This window comes from Podarcis melisellensis (genome assembly GCF_964234715.1).
Source record: "Podarcis melisellensis genome assembly, chromosome: 2".
NCBI lineage: Eukaryota > Metazoa > Chordata > Lepidosauria > Squamata > Lacertidae > Podarcis > Podarcis melisellensis.
The window spans coordinates 61706881-61726227 of NC_138529.1; the positions used below are offsets into that span (position 1 = coordinate 61706881).

General features: G+C 43.4%; 1 protein-coding gene across 5 annotated transcripts in view; it reads left to right on the forward strand.

The window, feature by feature from the left end:
- SYNPO (synaptopodin) overlaps positions 1-19347 on the forward strand; it is an 81301-nt gene that overhangs the window by 42680 nt on the left and 19274 nt on the right. The gene's annotated exons all lie outside the window — the stretch shown is intronic.

Sequence of the window (19347 nt, forward strand, 5' to 3'; positions counted from 1 at the left end):
ATGGGGCCCACACACCATTCCTTTTCCCTCTCTGTTTTTTTATTTATTTATTTCACACTTCCTTGATTCTGGGCTAAGCCTGAAGAGGTGAGAGAAGGTGAGAGAAACCTAAAGCCTCCAAGATGCTCCCAACCTGTCAGAGATAGCAAGCGAGGGATTAAGAGCTCATTCGCTGGGGCAGTAAGTCAGGCAAATGGAGTAGGATGTGAAAAGCAGATGGGAGAATCCTACAAGACAGGTCACTTGGGCAAAAGAGATCTTAATGAAGCGTAACAATGAAGAATAAAATTACATTGGGGTCATGTGGAATGCTCTGCCTGTAGCAGGCAGAAGACCAGTTAGCGACTCCTGAGGGGAAGTGGGGTCTGTGAGGCGGGGAACCCCTCTCCTCTTCTATAGGGGATAGGAATGTTAAGACAAGTTAAAATGCCACATTCCATTTCAGACTCTGAGGTATGGGAAAAGGGCAAAGTGGATGAGCAAGTGAAGAGCACTTTGTTGAGCTTGGCAGTTGACAGGATACAGATTCTTGAAAAATAAGATCCTGATGCTAGAGCAGAGATGTGTAGGGTAGTAAAGAGATATGTGATTATATAAAACCACAAAACCAAACAGTAATATTACAACAAGTTAAAAGCAAAAAGAAATTAGAAAAAACATAAATAGACCATTGTGGTGGGTATGTACTCTTAACTGCCGGCATAGGCTTGATGAAACAGAAGAGTTTTCGGCGGGCGTTTACAAGTTGGCACAAAGGACACCTGCTGACTCTCTAGTGGCAGGGTGTTCCATTAGGTATATAGTTTGGGGGATGTTTCTATATGACGCTGACAAAAATGACAATGCTTGTGTCCCAGATGTGTTTCAACAGGAGTGTGTTCAATGTAGGATCAGCCAAAATGGAGCCAGGTAGGTTTCTGAGGTTGGCAGATGACCTGACCAAGCTATAATTCTGTATTTAATAGTGGTGTCCTTCAAACCCGCTCTGAAGGGCCCTCTTGGGACACCGTGGTGCAGTGGCCTGAGAGTGCTGGGTTCAATTCCTAACTCATCCATGAAACTCACTGGGTGGCCTTGGATAGGTCACAGCCTAACCTGCCTCACGGGTGGTTATAAGAAGAATTATGAGGCACTCTGAACACAGAATAGATATTATAGAAGCATAAATAATAGTATTCAGAAACAGTTCCTGCAAGAGCTTCATTTTTCTTCCCCAAGCAGCCTTCAACACTACAGGGGGAAAATGTTGGATGTGTGTTCAGAGTGTTTCAGCTTCTAAGCCTGAAATTCATAATCATCTGGCCCCTGCGGTTTGTTTTTTAATAGTCCCACCAGCATCCTGCAGCCATATTTCTTCCACATTCTAGGAAGATAAACACTTGAAAGGGTGACCCACTGGAGGATGAAACTCAGGCCTGCTCTGGCCCGTCTCCAGGTGGGGTCAGTCTCTCTGGTCAACTGAGGAAACTTTTCTCTCTGTGCTGTTGCCAAGGAAAAGAGAACTGCAATGTTACTTAAGATTGAAAAGAACAGAATATTTTGTACTGGATTCTCTTTGCTGTGTTAGGTCTAGACCTGCTGTTTTACATATGACCATTCACACTCTTATATCCCTCCGTAGCCAGCAACCCACACATTTGACACCTGATCTTAGCTTCTTTAACAGATTCTTCCCCAATGTGGCAACAAATAAGTCATTTTTAAATGCAAAGAAGCATTGGTGGCTGATTTTTCCTCATGAAAAGCACCTTCAGAGGGGGACAAGAAGATGTTTGCTCATGTTACAAATATCCCCCACATTCTTGATGAAACAGTTTAAAATTTTGAACATATGCCATGGTTTCTAACATTCGTTGGTAATACAACATTTTTGGGACTCGTAGGCTTGGTTTGCACATCACATTAAACCATTGTTTTAAAACAAATGATGGTTTAATGTGAATGAGTGGTGTGTTATTGCATGCTGCTCAAAAGTTCCCATTGCGCTGTAGACGAAATGAAATGTTTGTGGCGGACAATGTGCTATGCAAATGGAACTTGGTGGACAGACATTGGGGGGGACAGGAACATGAGCAGAGCATGACCATGTTTTGCATACGGTCCCTAAATTGTAGCAGACTGCCAGGTCCTAACCATCTCCACCTCCCCAAAAACACATTTAAAGGGCTTATAGCTAAAGCATTTAAAGTAGGCAAGACAAGCTTGATGGTTTTACAAACATGCCTGCTGTTGGTTACATAATGGCTGGATTGCTGCAAGATGCTCTACGTAGGACTGCCTTTGAAAAGCTGGTACAAAAGTTTTGGCTAAAGTTTTGACCAGAGATGAGGGTTTGGAGCATGTTAATCACCTAAATCTTCAGTGGCTTAGGACTTCCCATCTTTCCAGACGAGCCTCTCCATCCACTCAGATACCTTTTTAACTTCTTGGCCACTATTTGAAGTACTGTTCTTGATAGAAATGCTGCGAGTCCTCTCTGTTGTTGTATCTAGACTACACACACACACACAATCTGGTTAGCAGTCATCTTGATTATATATGTAACTGCCCAGAGGGGGGGGAAAAAGGCTGTTTTGCCAGGCTTTTCACCTTGATTTTATTATCCATGGCTCTCTGATGTTTATCTATCTTGTCTTCCTTGTTCTGATATTGTGTTCATTTCACTTGCTTTGAATAATATTAAAGTCTATTTTGTCTCTATGTAAGTCTCTATATAAAATTTATTTGGATGTATAAATCCAGGGCTTTCTCCCCCCCGGGGGTACTCAAGGGTACGCAATACTGGCACCTCTTTTTTGTTGTTGTTAAAAAGTGTGGCCCTTACTGTAACAACTTCATGGCGAGTACCGGCACCTATTTTTCTTTGGGGGGGGGAAGCACTGTATAAATCTATACATCATTAATGAGGACGACGATGACAATTATTCTGAAAGCCATATCAGACATTTTATCAGAAAATGAAAGTGGAATGCAATTGTCCAAAGAAGCAAAATAAAAGCAGTGCCTGTCCATGTGACTGCATGACACCACTGTCTTGAGAATGCACAGGCAGGCACTGCTGAGTCTCAGTTGACTCCTTCTAAAAGGGACCAGATCACGAGGCTACAGCTAAGTCATAATTTACCACTGCAGTCAGTAGGCGGAGGAATGCTCCCAAGCGAGGAGCATTCCTGGAGCCTCTGTCCAGTAAACCAATGGGGTGGCTCTTTGCCATCACTTCTGCAAAATTTCAGAGATAGCCACGTTATTTTTTAAAAAAGCTATTATTATTATTGGAATGCAATTTTGTTCATTTGTCTGTGTTGCAGGAAATAGTAAATTGAAATAAATAGACCTTCCTGTGATAAAGAGCATTTTAACCCCCCCCCCAAAAAACGATACATATTCACTTAGTAGTAAAAGGAAAGGAACTTTGAGTTGCTACGTAGCCAGCTCGACATTTTTGAAAAGCTACAAAAGTTCAAATAAACATGTAAAATCAACAGAAAATGTGGAATGCTGCGTGAGTGCTTCTGGAGGCAGTATATGGTATAGGGTGTGCAATGCACCTGCATCTACAATATAGCAGTGGCTTATGCTCAGACACAGGCCTTCCTTGGAGGGATTGATATGAGACGCTGTTCTCCTAAATTGTTAACCCTAAACATACTTACTGGGAAGTAAGCACTGGTGAACTTAAGTAAGCAAGCTCTTAGACTTTAGTAATTTAGGAGATAAAAGATATTGCTTTCTGAGGAGGCAACTGTCTCTAAGATGGGACATGGTGGAAAGACTCTCTGGCAAAAGACGAGAAAGCGTCTACAGCAAAATGCTATAAATTGTAGTGTTGACTGTATTGTGTGGGCACAATCATATTTGGTTTAATCATCCATAGGATGTGCAGCAATGTGGGCATGTGTGTTACATGCAGGCTTAAGCAAAAAAGCTAGCCCTAGCCTGTTCTTATTCATAGATGGGGAAACTCTGTATTTCAGAAGTCATAGGCAGCAACTACACTGGTTATCCTCTAGTATCCAACAAATGCAACCTATTTCTTTTTATTTATGTAAAAGCAGGACTAGATGGAAGCTACAGCCATTCTTTGGCTCACTGGTTACCAGTTTGCTTTCTGGCCCAATTCAATCTGCTGGTCTTGATCTTTAAAACTTTAAATGATCTGAGACCATCTATATGTACCTACCTGAATACTTAAATAATCTTCAAAGGTCCATGTGATGTATGGTGGGCGAATACACAAGATAGGTTTTTTTCAGTCATGGCAGGATATCTGAAATGACCTGGATCCATCTGCCCCTATCACTGCTGACTTTCTCCTACACCGCAAATGAACGACTTCTTCCATTGAGTGTTTCATGTGGCACAGAACTCTGTATGAAAGCCCTGCTGTTTTTGCACAATTCTTCTGTACAGGCATTTTTATTCTATATTTTGAAATATATATAGTAAATGTTTTAGGGTGCAATCAAAACTCCCTCCTGCCCTGTAGCCATTGTAGAAAGTGTTGGAATACACCTGGGGACACACGCAGCCCCCGGAATCAGACAAACCTCTCCAGGCATCTTACTGATGCAGCGCAGCCAGGGACGTCCATAAATCTTCAGTCCCACATATCAGAAGACTATGTGCACGCTCACTCAGCAGAGTATAGCAGAAACAAAGTGGAGTTTTGGTGTGTGCATCTTAAGTATTTATTAAGCAACATATACAGGACAAAGCAATCATGGCGTCCTCTCACTTCTTCAGAGAGAGAGAGAGAGAGAGAGAGAGAGAGAGAGAGAGAGAGAGAGAGAGAGAGAGAGAAGTAATACAAAAGTACAACAGAGTGGAAGAGATAAGACTAGCTTCCGTTTTCACACTTTCCAAGCCTGGAAAGTAAACACAGAGATGTGATGTAACAATCACACATCCAACAACAGAGGAGTGAAATGCTAACAGAAAATACCAGTCAGCAAGATCCACACTGTCTAGGACCAGTCACGGAGACAGCTCCCACAAAGGCAGTGGGATCAACTCAAGATCCAGCAGATCCCAAGCTAACTGAGCTCTGCCCTTAGAATACCCTATGTCAGGGCTACCCTCTGGCTTTCCACAGCAGGGATCCCACTGGTGGGTCTCCAGTCTGTCAGCTCATCCAGTGCTGGGAAGGGAGGTTGTCACCAACAGAGTGGGGCTCATGTTGCTCCATCTTTGGCAGAGAGTGGGAGATCAGCTGAGCCAAGAGAGCTGAACTGCAGGCTGACTCTGCCTAATCAAGTCCTCTTCAAGTAAGGGAGGTGGATTTACATTGCTCTGCTATTCAAACAATATTTCTTAGCTCCCTTGGGGGGTGCTTTCTTGTTTTCTTTTTTAAAAAGGTGGGTTATAAAAATAATTAATTTTAATGTATCCTGTGGCAGTATAATGTCTGTGAAGGGGAACATATAGAGAGCCAGTCTGTTGACACCAGTGCAAAAGTCCAGTCCCTGGTGACGTGGCTTCCTATGACACAATTGTGGTGATGTGGCTGTGGGGAAGACAACGCAGTCTAAGTCATGTTCATCACAACATGTATATTTCCATTATTTGTTTCCACCGATTTCCCATTTGCCATGGAAAAACTGATGTCTGTCTCCAAAAGAAGCTGCCCTTTTATGCTAGAGTTCAGGGGTGTGTGTGTGTGTGTGTGTGTGTGTGTGTGTGTGGTTTCCTCCTTGCATAAAAACGGAATGTGACAAAAGCACATGGGATACGAATGTTTCGCAGGAAGCACACTTAACACATTCCTGTCCCATGAGTGCCGTGTTCTTACTTTGGCTTCCTTTCCTTTGCTCCTCTCCCTCTTTTCGCTCCTCCTTCAAGAAGATATGGTGGGTTGAAGCACGTCCCTTCTCCCATTGTTATTCATGCAGTTATCATTCACTGGCTTGGTATAAACATGCAGTATGAATGGTCACCAATATGTAATGGTGCCTGAAATACTCCACTATTGACTAGACGTATTCCTCCCCCCCCCCCCCCGCATTTGTGATACATTGCCCAACATGTTTATATCTTTCAATAGGAATGGGCTGAATCCACAGCCTTTGATTTTAAGGCACAACCTGGTCTGTATTGGGTGATAGTTGTTCCCAAGGACTACAAACTGTATCTGTGTGGCTTCAGGTTAAGCAAAGAGGCAGCAAGAGGGAGCAGGAAAAGTTTAACCTTTTCATTCTCAGCTGTTTGTCCTCTAATCACTCTACCCCAAGTTATCCCAAGAGCTCTCTGTAAAAATAATAATAATAACCTCTTAGAGAGAAGTGTTAGTTACAGATAGGTAGCCGTGTTGGTCTGCCATAGTCAAAACAAAAAAAATTCCTTCCAGTAGCACCTTAAAGACCAACTAAGTTAGTTCTTGGTATGAGCTTTCGTGTGCATGCACATTCAGTGTGTATCTGAAGAAGTGTGCATGCACACGAAAGCTCATACCAAGAACTAACTTGGTTGGTCTTTAAGGTGCTACTGGAAGGAATTTTTTTTGTTTTGACTCTTAGAGAGAAAAGCAGCTTAAGGGAGGGGGTGCTGTTGAGTGGACAAATTCCTTAAATGAAAGGGTATAACGGTTCCCTCTCCTGCTGACCCACAATTACTTTATCTAAGACGAAACCCCTTGGGGGTGGGAGGGACATAAAGGAAATATGGGTCATTATTTATTTTGGTTGTTTTGTTTTGTTTTCAATCTAATTCAAAACCTGGGATTCCCTGCTGTCTGCTGCCAGCCACCCCTGCCAGCTCTCTATCTCTTATATATTTTTGGTCTTTGTGAACGCTGAAATTCTTAATTTGAAAATGTGATGGCAAAATAATAATGTACTACAAGCAAGTTTATAAGCACATAGAAGCTAAATATAGCTGTGTTTTAACACCCACAATTGCAAGTACAAAATTATTATCAAGCTGAAGGTAACTGCATTAGAACACTGCAGACTGAGGCCGCAATCCTAAAACTGGGTTGGAGGGGGAGGGGGAGGGAGAAAGAAAGGCTTGCTGAATGCTCATATATAATGTTCTCTCCCGTTGGCAACAATGAGAGTAGGGATATGGGATAAATTCAATTCTGTTCACATTTAAAGGCGAGCCGACCTGATTTGCACCTTCCAAAACAATGCACGCACCGAAATACAGCCATCCTTCAAAATTTGCACTTTTCCAGATTTTGCAGTGCACGTCTACAGCCAAGGGATATGTATAAAAATGCATAAGCTAGGGGGAAGTGCATAAAATGTATGCATTTGTGACAATAACATTCCAAAATGTGTTATATTAGGAGGAATGGCCTTTGCAAAAATGAATGTATTAGGCAAACTCACTTATAAACGTCATATATTCGGAGACATTCCCTGATGAATTTTCATGAGGACTTCTTTTTTAAAAAAAAATGCAAACTGATGTGGAAGTTCAAATTTAAGACCAGAAAAAATGAGAGGAACTGAAATTCACCCATCCTTACATGAGAGGGAAATAAAGGAGATGCAGGCTGTTCCCTGTCCCTCAGCATGCCCTCAGTTTGCCCAGGCACAGCCATTTCTGGGCCTTGCTGACATAGGTCTGACTTCTGCCATTCACTGATCTCTCTCTGTGAAGTTAGTCGTCTTACTTTGCCCTGATGCTTCCTGTGTTCACTGGGACATCCTGGGTCTCTGTGCTACATTAAGAGCATAGTTTGTCATCCTTCAGGTTCATCAAGACAATATGCATGTTGCATTACTGCCATGAGAAGGAAAGGTAAAGGTACCCCTGCCCGTACGGGCCAGTCGTGTCTGACTCTAGGGTTGTGCGCCCATCTAACTTAAGAGGCCGGGGCCAGCGCTGTCTGGAGACACCTCCGGGTCACGTGGCCAGCGTGACAAGCTGCATCTGGCGAGCCAGCGCAGCACACGGAAACGCCGTTTACCTTCCTGCTAGTAAGCGGTCCCTATTTATCTACTTGCACCCGGGGGTGCTTTCGAACTGCTAGGTTGGCAGGCGCTGGGACCGAGCGGCGGGAGCGCACCCCGCTGCGGGGATTCGAACCGCCAGCCTGACGATTGGCAAGTCCTAGGCGCTGAGGCTTTACCCACAGCGCCACCCGCGTCCCAACCATGAGAAAGAGATATGCAAATTGCCACTAAAAACTGCTTAGTTGTATAAAGGTCATAAAGTGACATAACAGACACTGCGGTGATAGTATTAAAATTGCATTATATGACACAATACATCTGTGAAAAGAGAAGATAATATAAAAAGAATCCAGGATAGTTGGGGGTTTTTTTTTAAGTAGCGCTACAGAGCTATGAAATGCTATACTAAAACATTACAATGGCAAAGTGAGGAACACTATAACACTCACAATCTCCTGGAATGCTGACAAGTAGCTTGAAAATTCTGAACTGGATCATCTTAGATGATACAGATGATGTAAACCCTCTTGGGTGTCCTGATTCACTTAAGGTACTTTGTTTGAATAACTTCACAAGGCATGAAATATGTAACTCCGGCTCAGAGAGCTCTGCCACAAAATGACAGTCCCAAGAAGCTGTAGCTTCAGGCAGCGGATTCCACAGGGGATGCTATTTTCTTGTCTCTGGCCTTCCTTTCTGTGTGTCGCTTAAAAAGAAAAGAGCATGGGAGGGAGCCATTTTGAGATTTTGCTTCAGGTGGGAAAATATCCAACTTGCCTGCAGTTCATTGCGGCTGGATGAATGAGCCTGGGCTGCATACCTACCATGAATTTAAAGCACCTGGCTTCCTTCAAAGAACCCTGGGAACTGTAGTTTGCCCCTTGCGGAGCTACACTTACCAGCACCCTTCACAAAGTTCTGTGAGGGACAAACTACAGCTTCCATGATTCTTTGGTGGGGGAAGCCAGGTGCTTTAAATGTATGGTGGGTATAGAGCCATGTTCCCATAAGAAGTATGGCAAATGAGACACACACTACAGTTGCTGTCCAATGAGGACAACTTCTTCTGATGGAGTGGCTTCTTGCCAGGAAGTGTCAGGCTCCACTTCACTGCAGAGTTAAGGGAGAAAAGGGACAAAGGTGTGGGCATGGATTAACAGACATATAAAGTAAACACTTACAATGGCAGGGATGGCTGAGATATTACTGCTCTCAGTGATACCAAATAATGGAAGATCATGTTTGCATCTTGGTACTGTCTCCCAGTCGGGGTTGAGTGATTGCTTCCAGGTTACCTGTTTATACAGTATGTCTCTTCCTTGTTTGCTTGCACAAATTTTGTGGGAAACTTGTATGATGACTGCTATTCTCTGAGCTTTTGTTCTGATTTGTTTGACGTTGCGCCAAGCTATGTTGATCCCACACTTTCCTGTGCATCTTCCCATTACTTTCCCTACCACAGAAGTTCCGATTTGTTTGTTTATTTAAAAGTAGGTTTGTTGCACAAGAACACCAAATCCACTTTAATTGCACAACCCAAATTTGCCAGTGTGTGACTGAATTGCCCTCACAAAATTGCAACATTCTGGAACCAGCCAGATTTAGCGCTCTGAAACAGTAACATCAATGCTATTACCATTGTCACTGCAATGTGGGAAATTCTGAACTGCAGGCTGGTATCATGATGGTTCATCAAACTGACTTCAGATTCTTCTTCTTCTACTACTGCCTAGAAGCACCTTCACTGTTCTCAGTGCAGGTGGATAGCACATTTGCTGTTCTTAAAATGGAACTGGGTCTCCCAGCCACATTGTCGTCATCCCCTTATCTACACTGCGTGTTAAGTGAGGACAAGAGGAAGTCTATGACGGTGGAATTGCTGATCAAACAGGAAAGGGTCTTTGGAAAGGAGCCACAGATGAGATGTACATAGAAATCCCAAGGGAGGAAGCTTCACAGCTGGTCCCATGTCCTCCCCCTGCAGCTCAGAGTGTGGTGCTAGAAAGCAGGAGGCATGGCAGTGAAGGTCAATTGCCTTATGTGCCTTTACTGAGATGCTGGGTAAAAAGAATTGAATTGTATTGAAAGAACATGAAAGCCTTTATACTCCCAGGAGCAAGCACATGTGCTCACTAGCATTCTAGCTGCCAATTCCAGTTTGTTAGTTATATGGCTATCTGAGTTGATTCAGAACCTGGTTGTGTCACACAGTATTGCTGGTGAATGCGCCATGAATCTCATAGCTTATTTAATAAAGGTTTGGTTCAGACTCAGAGCAGAGGTCCCCAGACTGCTATGACCCATCTCTCTGATGTAGCCTGAAATGGCATTGTTGATCTTTACTTTCATTCTCAATATTCTTCAGCAACTGCAAGCCATTGGGACAGGTGTCACCAATTTCTATGCGACCACCTTTTCTTTCCTCTTCCCCTCCCTCAAACCACCAAGACATCACCGCAGCAATGACTTTTTGAAAACAATAGTTGAGATTATTTTTTAAAGATGATTTTGAGAAATACCGGGCCCTAGGAAGCTGTTATGGATCTCTGATCACTTTTTACAAGTTCCACATCATGCTCATTCCACTCCTGCAAGGAGCCTGTCAGGGATGCTGTAGTGGCAAGTTGCCAGCACTGGCAGGGATTTGGACTAGAGGACTCTATGCCTCTCTCAGTTAGACAGCTAGTCTTCTCCAGCTTGTGCTGAGCCCAAGTTTCACACTGTCAAATTTGCTACAACTCAGGGGCTTCGCACTGGAATCTCCGTGCAAAACTTTTTGTTGATGTGTTGGTGATTTTTATATTCTGCTGGAGGGTGTCCTGGAAGAGAAAGAATGTCTGGGAGGAAATTTACAGCTCAATACAGTATAGGCTTTCCCTTAAAGAAATCTTTCTTTCTTTCCCTCCATCTCACTGAAGAGCTTTGAATTAGTAATTCCATTTCTCTGCTGCTGGTACATTGAAGGGGTTGAACCACTGATAAAAATACCCTGGAAAGATTCCAAGCAGCACAGAAGGCAAGAAAATGAAAAACATATTAAATGCATAAAAGTTAGACAAGCTCCAAGTGGGTGGAATCGGTGGCAGTAACAACCCACAGCATACCTAGCAGCTCTGTAGAATGTGCTACTCTTTCTTTCTTTCTTTCTTTCTTTCTTTCTTTCTTTCTTTCTTTCTTTCTTTCTTTCTTTCTTTCTTTCTTTCTTTCTTTCTTCCCCCACCTCCCCATCCCCACCACCATGACATTTTTAAGCAACAACACATAATTAAACAATGCTAACTTAATTGAGATTGTCCTGAGTCCTCAAACACTGATGCAAGGAGGTGGAGTTGCAGAGCATTTGTACAAATTCCTCCAGCAACTAACCTCCCCTTCCCAGGACAAAACAAAAACAATCTGCCCTCCTGGTCTCCACTTTTCATCTCCATCTACCTACCTATCACAAAAGCTAATTTAAATAGCACTGATGATCCCAACATGGATTGGGGTGGGGAATATTTCTCAGTCTGAGAGACACATTGCCACACACAGGGACCACGAGGGTCTCATCTAGTTCACCCATTCCCATGCATTTTGCTCAATGTGTGGCTTGAACCCGTGACCCTGAGATTAAGAGTCTCATGCTCTACCAACTGAGCTATGCAGGCAGAAATGCATCTTTCCATCCTGGCAAGCAAGAAGCATTACTATAGTTCAAGGACACATTCTAGCCAGGCAAAAGCGCTTGAGGAGTACATGGAGCAATCTTAGGCTTAGGTGGGCAGCCAGCCTAGGTCAGAATCCCAAGGGCTGTATAGAGAGACCTGGAGGGCCACATTCCCTCCTACCCCTCAGATTTGTGGTTTCCCACCAGGGCTGTACAACCAAGTGAGTACTGGGCTTCCTCAGGTCTCTCTATCATTCTTTCCTGACTTGCTCATTTTAAGCCTTTGTTTCTCTTAATCCACAACCATGCTGTTCTCTCCTTGATTCAGCCGTGGTGCTCTGGCAAGGTAGGAAAGGTAAACTTTCACATTACTTTTCAAGGGTGTGTCAGGAGAAGGAATCATTGGGCAGCTGCCAAGGCCTACTACTACCACAAGTTCTTTGCAATCTCCTGTTGGTGAAACCTGCATATGATTTAGTCTTTTGAATGACCTCCTTCATGTCTTTGGGTATCAAGCTACCTCATAGGAGGCATGTCCAATTTATGCCAGTGTGGTGTAGTGGGTAAGAGTGGTAGATTCATAATCTGGGGAACCACGTTCGCGTCTCCGCTCCTCCACATGCAGCTGCTGGGTGACCTTGGGCTAGTCACACTTCTCTGAAGTCTCTCAGCCCCACTCACCTCACAGAGTGTTTGTTGTGGGGGAGGAAGGGAAAGGAGAATGTTAGCCGCTTTGAGATTCCTTAGGGTAGTGATAAAACGGGATATCAAATCCAAACTCCTCTTCTTCTTCTTCTTCTTCTTCTTCTTCTTCTTCTTCTTCTTCTTCTTCTTCTTCTGTTCTACAGTGGTACCTCAGGTTACATACACTTCAGGTTACATACGCTTCAGGTTACAGACTCCGCTAACCCAGAAATAGTGCTTCAGGTTAAGAACTTTGCTTCAGGATGAGAACAGAAATCGTGCTCTGGCGGCGCAGCAGCAGCAGGAGGCGCCATTAGCTAAAGTGGTGCTTCAGGTTAAGAACAGATTCAGGTTAAGTACGGACCTCCGGAACGAATTAAGTACTTAACCTGAGGTATCACTGTATTTATTCATGCCTGTGAATCTTCCTTTCAAAAAGAATGTATTTTTATGGCACCCCTTTCTCCCCCTCTAAATTTAGTAAATGCCCTTACAGTGTATAATTTTGTGGAACTTTTGGTTATTTACTAATGGTCCCCCAGAGCCCCCTGGCCACCTTTTGGCAATTTTCTCCTCCTTCTTTGAGGTTTTACCTTTGAATAAACTCACTTGTTGGAGGCAAATGCTGTTAAAACCTGTCATGAATAGATTTGGCAAACTGCAGGTCAAAAGAAAAGGAAAGGAGATGGAAATACTTTAAATTCCCAAGAATATCTCTCATCACACAAGCTTCAAAGACTGTGGGTTATTATCTTTCCCAATGCATAATCTATGAGTACATGTAGCAATGGTGACAGCTAGGTGGACAATGGAGAAGCCAGGCTTTGTTCTCAAATGACTTGTGTAAAATTAAGAGTTGTCAGACCTCTGGCTTCAGGGAATGGCTAAGAAACAGCATGTGCATGGTGCAAGCAAAAGGTATATCTGCTTTAGTCATCCTTTGTAGACACACCTGCAGTTCTTTTATCGCTGCAAATCCCAAAGTATCTGTGAATCTATAGCTTTATCTTGTCAAGAGGGGAAAAGAAAAGGCCACATCCAGCCTACAGCATTATTTAATCTGTGCATTATTTTCTCCCTAGTAGTAACTAACAGCTTGTTAACTTGCACCTCAACATAGCTTAGCCTGGCTTCTCCCCGCCAGCTCCCTGTTTTGTATTGTGTAGAGCAATTTATAACTTCATGCCTGGGCAAATTAAAATGGAGCTGTTGCCTGTTGACACAGCCCAGCTATGCCAATGGTAAGGAGATAGCGGAATGGTTCCATAGGTTAGTAGACCCAGTTCTGATCATAGTTTTCTGTAACAAATTTCCTGAACCATCTTGGCAGTATAATATTATCAAGTACCCAGTGGTTCCCTTATACCAGAGGCTGAAATAATAAAAGGCTATGAGATCACAGATAGATGCCAGTGAAATTAGCATGTAACATTCACAATGGAGGGAGTGCATGCTCATAGAACTGAACAAAGTTCTCTTGGAACCCCAACTTGGCTCAAGCCTTCTGTGGTGGGAAAACCTACTGGGTAGGGATAATGGGATAGAAGAATTCTCTTTAGTCTTGGTACGTTTCATCCTATCAGAAAATTATTGCAGTGAGAAGTTCAGGGTGTGTATGGGGTAGCCAACATTGCTGGACTACAACTCCCATCATCCCTGACCATCAGCCGTATTGGCTGGGGCTGTTGAGAGTTGTAGTCCAACAACATCTGAAAGGTGCCATGTTGACTACCCCTGTTTTATGACCTGGCCAAGGATGGGGTCTGACCAATATCTGGGGTAGTTGAGCTGCCTGGTTTTGCCTTGCCCACCATTGACTTACCCAGACTCCTTCTCTTCTTGTGCTTTTCTCTTGAGATGTGTGGCATAGCAAGCTTCCTTCCTAAGCAATCTCCTTGGACAGATCTTGAAGCAGTAAGACCTGAAGAGTTTCAGAGCACCTGCTTAATATTACTAGATTGGCTAGAAGAGAACAGGAGAGATGAGGACCACCGCACTTGCTAACATTTCTATTTAGTTTGCAAGATGCAGGATCAATATTCCACTGTTGGTGTCGGTTGCCTGATACGTCTTTTCGTCATTTGTTAATTCTGTTTTCTAAGAGGTTCTATTTGATTTGCAGTTGATGTTAACCACCATGGGGATCTATTAGATGGAAGGGTGGACTACAAACATATAAACCAATCAATACGTTTTGTATTAGTTCTGCCTTGCTGTCAGGAGTCAATTGTTTCCTGTGATTGTGTCTCTTTCTGCTGCATGAAGTGGGATTTCCTGTTGGTTGGTTCTGAACCAGCCAATGTTTAATGTGAGCATCTCCTATGGGAGCAATAAGGAGAGGGGTCAGGAAGGAATATGTTTTCCATATTCTTTTGGAAACCTAAACACATGACCACACCATGTCTGCCGTGCACTCACTTTTCCTGTACACAAGTGCTATCCATGCAGTAAACTTGCCATGCTTAAAGCAGTCATTAGGGCAGATCCACACCACACATTAGTTCCCATGATTCTCTGGGGGAAGCAGATGTGTCTTAAATATATGGTGTAGATCTGCCCTTTTAGAGCATGAAGACTGCTTGAAGGTTTGTGTTAAAGGCCTATGGTTCCAGAAGTTCCAGGGGCAATGCTTATCTGAGTTTGGTTTCCCTCAGTCCAAGGGCCTGATCCAGCTTCCAAGTAAACTTTCCCCCTCCGTAATCCCAACAATTTTGGCGGTGGTGTCAAAAAGAGAAAATAAATAAAACAGACCCATCATGCTGTGATTCCCTCAGTGTGTGCGCACGCACACAAGTGTTTGCAAGTGAGAGTGGGGGTGGTCAAACCCACTCTTGTGATTTATTTATTTATATTTATATTCCACTTTCCCTCAAAGGAGCTCAAAGTGGCCCTAATAATTCTGTGGGGATTGGCCCATGGTGAGCCAGTGAGCTTCATGGCTAAGTGAGGTTTTGAACCCTGGTCTCCCAGGTGTTAGTCTAACACTCTAACTGCTACACCACACTGGTTTACAGCTTACTGCTCCAGGGAAGAGGCAGCGAATGAAATGATTTAACCCCCTCAGCCCATATGAAAATCCCCCACCCTCTCCCTACATATGCTATTAACTTTTTAAAAGCTTGACAGTGGACAGGCTTCCTACTTACACCTTGAGTGTCACATCTAGTATGGTGCTAAAACTGCAGCTTGTTTTGTTTCTTTTCACGCATATCTTCCTGGCATCATCCTTAAATGGGAAGTGTGCAAGGCATGTCACAGGAACTTCCAGCTTTATTTCCTTAGGAACTGAGAGAGATCATCTCCTGGCCACTTAGTTAGAAATCTCCCCAACAAAAGGAAGGTATAGGCAGACCTGCCCAGAGGTTTTGTCCAACTGAAGTGGCTCTTGTTACCCCATTATTAACCCTCTCCTGCTTAAACCCCTGAACTTAAAACAACAGTTGAATGAATCCTTTTGGATCTGCGATGTCTGCATGAAATGTTTCATGGAAGTTTTCCCCTCTCTTTGGAAAGATTAATAATAATAATAATAGATTATTTATACCCCGCCCATCTGGCTTGGTTTCCCAAAAAAGGCATTTAGGCCTTATTTGTATTATGTGAATGCTAAATAATGAGAGAAAATGTCAGCCTTTTATGAGAACACAAAAACCCCACCCTCCTATCACAGTTCCACATTTCTATTTGCCAACGTTCTGCTTGGTTTGAGGGGGATTATGTATATATATATATAATAGATTTTTAAATAGATACAGTTGTTTTATATGTGCTTTTATTGTATTGTGAAATCACTCTGAGATGCTTCATAAAAAGCAATTCATAAGTGAAGTTAATCATCATTATCACCCTGCAATCAATGATTCAGATTGTAGTAAAAGAGGGCAGCAACCATTGCCAGGCACTGACTTTGCTCACCTCCAGCTATGAACTTTGAGGGTAGACTTCAGTCACAGAACCCAAGACTTTGAGATGCAAGTTCCAAGATATTATGTGACCCTGGGACAACTGAAAAAGAGACACAATGCCCTGGCTTTCTTCTTTTTCTTTCCTTCAGTGGTCCTTTGAGTCTTCTTTCCTATCCTCTGCTTCCTACCCTCCTATCCTCTACATTCACCCTTTTCCCTCTTCTCCGTCCTTTCATTTTTAGGGTATATGTTTGTGTGTGTAAATCACTCTCTGCCCTCTGTCTGTGCTAAAGTCCTACGTTCTCATCATATTCCTTATGAAGGAAGGAGCTGGTGCACCAATTAACAAAAGTGTTAATTCTCCATGAGCAACACTTGCTGCAGTCAGAATAATCTAATATAACACACCATACAGTTAAAGGATATTACTTCCCCCAAAGAATCCTGGAAACTGTAGTTTCCCCCTCACAGACCGACAGTTTTCAGCACCCTTAACCAACTGCAGTCCCCAGGATTCTTTGGGGGAAGTCATCAGTAGAGCATTTGACTCTTAATTTCAGGGTCGTGGGTTCAAGCCCCATGTTGGGCAAAAGATTCCCAACTAGAAGATCCTTGTGGTCTCTTCCAACTCTATGACCTGTGTCCTTTAAATGTGCTTGAAAGGTATGGTGTTTATGCAGCCTATTTGTGGAAGGCAGGTTTTAACATCAGTTCCCTTATATAGTGGTCAACCTAATCAGAAATAATTGAATATGTCATCTTCTGCTCAAAGAAACTTCACAGGACCCTCACTTCTTCTTGTTGTTTAGTCGTTTAGTTGTGTCCGACTCTTCATGACCCCATGGACGCCAGGCACTCCTGTCTTCCACTGCCTCCTGCAGTTTGGTCAAACTAATGTTTGTAGTTTCGAGAACACTGTCCAACCATCTCGTCCTCTGTTGTCCCCTTCTCCTCGTGCCCTCCATCAGGGTCTTTTCCAGGGACCCAACATCAGGGTCTTTTCCAGGGAGTCTTCTCTTCATAATTCAAAATTATGGTGTTTAATTTGAATTAAGGACCCTCACTAGAAACTGCAAAATCGCCAACAAGTAGCATGATTCTGACCCCAGCTGTGAGCCAGAAAGCCTAAAGGGGAACTGGGAGAATCCTTTGCCTGGGCAAGCCATCCTGCTTCTCCCTCGTGCCACCGTCCTCAGTAGGAATGTCAGCGGTTGGCCTGTAAACTTTTTATAACTGCCCTTTGTTTCTGATGTTTCCTCTTGCCAGATGTATGAAATCATGGGAGTTTCAGAAAAGTTGCTCATAGGAAATGGCTCACCCAGAGAAAATGCATTCTGTGTCCTTCCACATCCTTTCTGGAACGTTGCTAATAGCCACTTATGCCATGACCCATGGCCAGACAGTTTTTAAAAGCTGGCAGCTCCCCACCTCCCCTAGACAGTTAAGGTGAGTTAGGAGAAACCCAAGTGGCCTATATTTCATGCTTTTATGAGATGCTAAGTGGACTCTGTTCTAGGAAGCCGTTGGCTAATTAGCTTCAATCCCTGATTGGTTAGGAATCATATGAAAGGCCCCAAATGTTGCAAATTTATTATCAGACGCTGCCATCTTGTGTTTAGGTTCAAACAAAATTATTAGGCCGGCACTGTGCATCTGCTGTGCAAGAGGTGAGCCTCCAGCAGGGTTCAGAGACAATAGTTTATTTTTCTATTTTTTGTGATAACCTGGCTCATTGTGCTTGGCCAAGCCTCTGTAGAAAAGGGGAGATCTGTGAGACAGTTTCAAGCTGGCCAACTTCCTGCTTGGAGCATGTTTGTACAGGGTGTTTGAAACCAAGTGAACTGCAACCTGAAACCATTTGAAGTCTTTCAATAAATTCCTTTTCATGCAGTCATTTACAATCACAAAGCAAAGCTGTGTACAAAACAGGGACACAATCTCCCAGTGACTTTTTTTCTTGAAAAAATTGATCTTGAAAATAAAGAGAGTAGAATGCCTGGGATTTTTCCGTTGTAAAAAAAAGGGGGGGAGCATTAGAATGTCTTTGCTGGAAGGCAGTTATACACATATGCAATGGTCCTGGGAGCAGGGACTTGAGGTGTGAGGGAAGGTCCACATAATTCACTAAGGAGAGTGAAAAAATTGTATGCAAGGTTGGGATGGGGAAATAGTTCCCAATTCTTGCAATCAATGATTAACTTCCAAGCCCTCCCAAATAATGGGATGACTGCCCACTCTGTTATATGTCTGCTTTAATTACATTAAACTTCATTGATAGGAAAGGCCAGAATAGCTTCAATTTACTTTGGTTGGCATTTACCTGAAAATCATATGTATGCTGTCCTGTGGACCCATTTTCTAGATCTGATATAGACAGATTTTAAGGCTGGGCACATGATGTATAGTAGGAATTCATAAAACATTCACATAGTGCTTAAGTTGAATTTTCTGGAAAGTGGAAGAAAAACAATGTGGACTGTTATTATTGCTCTTGTTGTTGCTGCTCTTGTTTGTTGCTTTCATTATTCCTTCTCAAACCCATTTAGAAACCCAGTCCCCAAAAGTTCTAAACAGTGATACAGAGTGATCCGAAATGCACTTGAAAAACACCCCAGCATTTTCTGCCCTCTGACACAGTGGGTCACGGTGAAGTCTACAGTATTCTGAAGAGCATCATCAAAACCCAGTATTTCTGCACCCATGGATAGGGTAGGGTTACCAGATGCCCCCCGGTTCCAGGGGACAGTCCCCGGATTTGCAAATCTGTCCCCGGACAAATTCTGTCCCTGGAATGTCCCCAGATTTGCAAATGTGTCCCCCAGAAACGTGGCAGCGGCAGCCTCAGCAGCCTGGAGCCAGTCTGGTAGCGCAGTTGGCCCTGGCTGGCTTCAGGAGCTACTCACTGCTGTGGCGCCCGCCATTTTTCCTCACCGGAAGTCCCCATATGACAACCATATTCATTTGGGCCAGCTGTGTCTAGTATGTCTTGTGCTCTGGGCTGCTGACTGCCGCTGCTGCCACTACTGCCAAAGGGGAACTGGGGGCGTCCGGCGGTACAGATCTCCTTCCCCCTTTGTTTTGACTGATGGGGAGAGGCTTGAGAGTTGCCCAATTTTTAAAAAAACTCTGCGCATTTGTTTCTCAGGGTGTGAAATAAGGGCTTTGCACCTTTATACAATATGCATGTGTGCTTGGGCCCAGAGTCTTTTGCCTC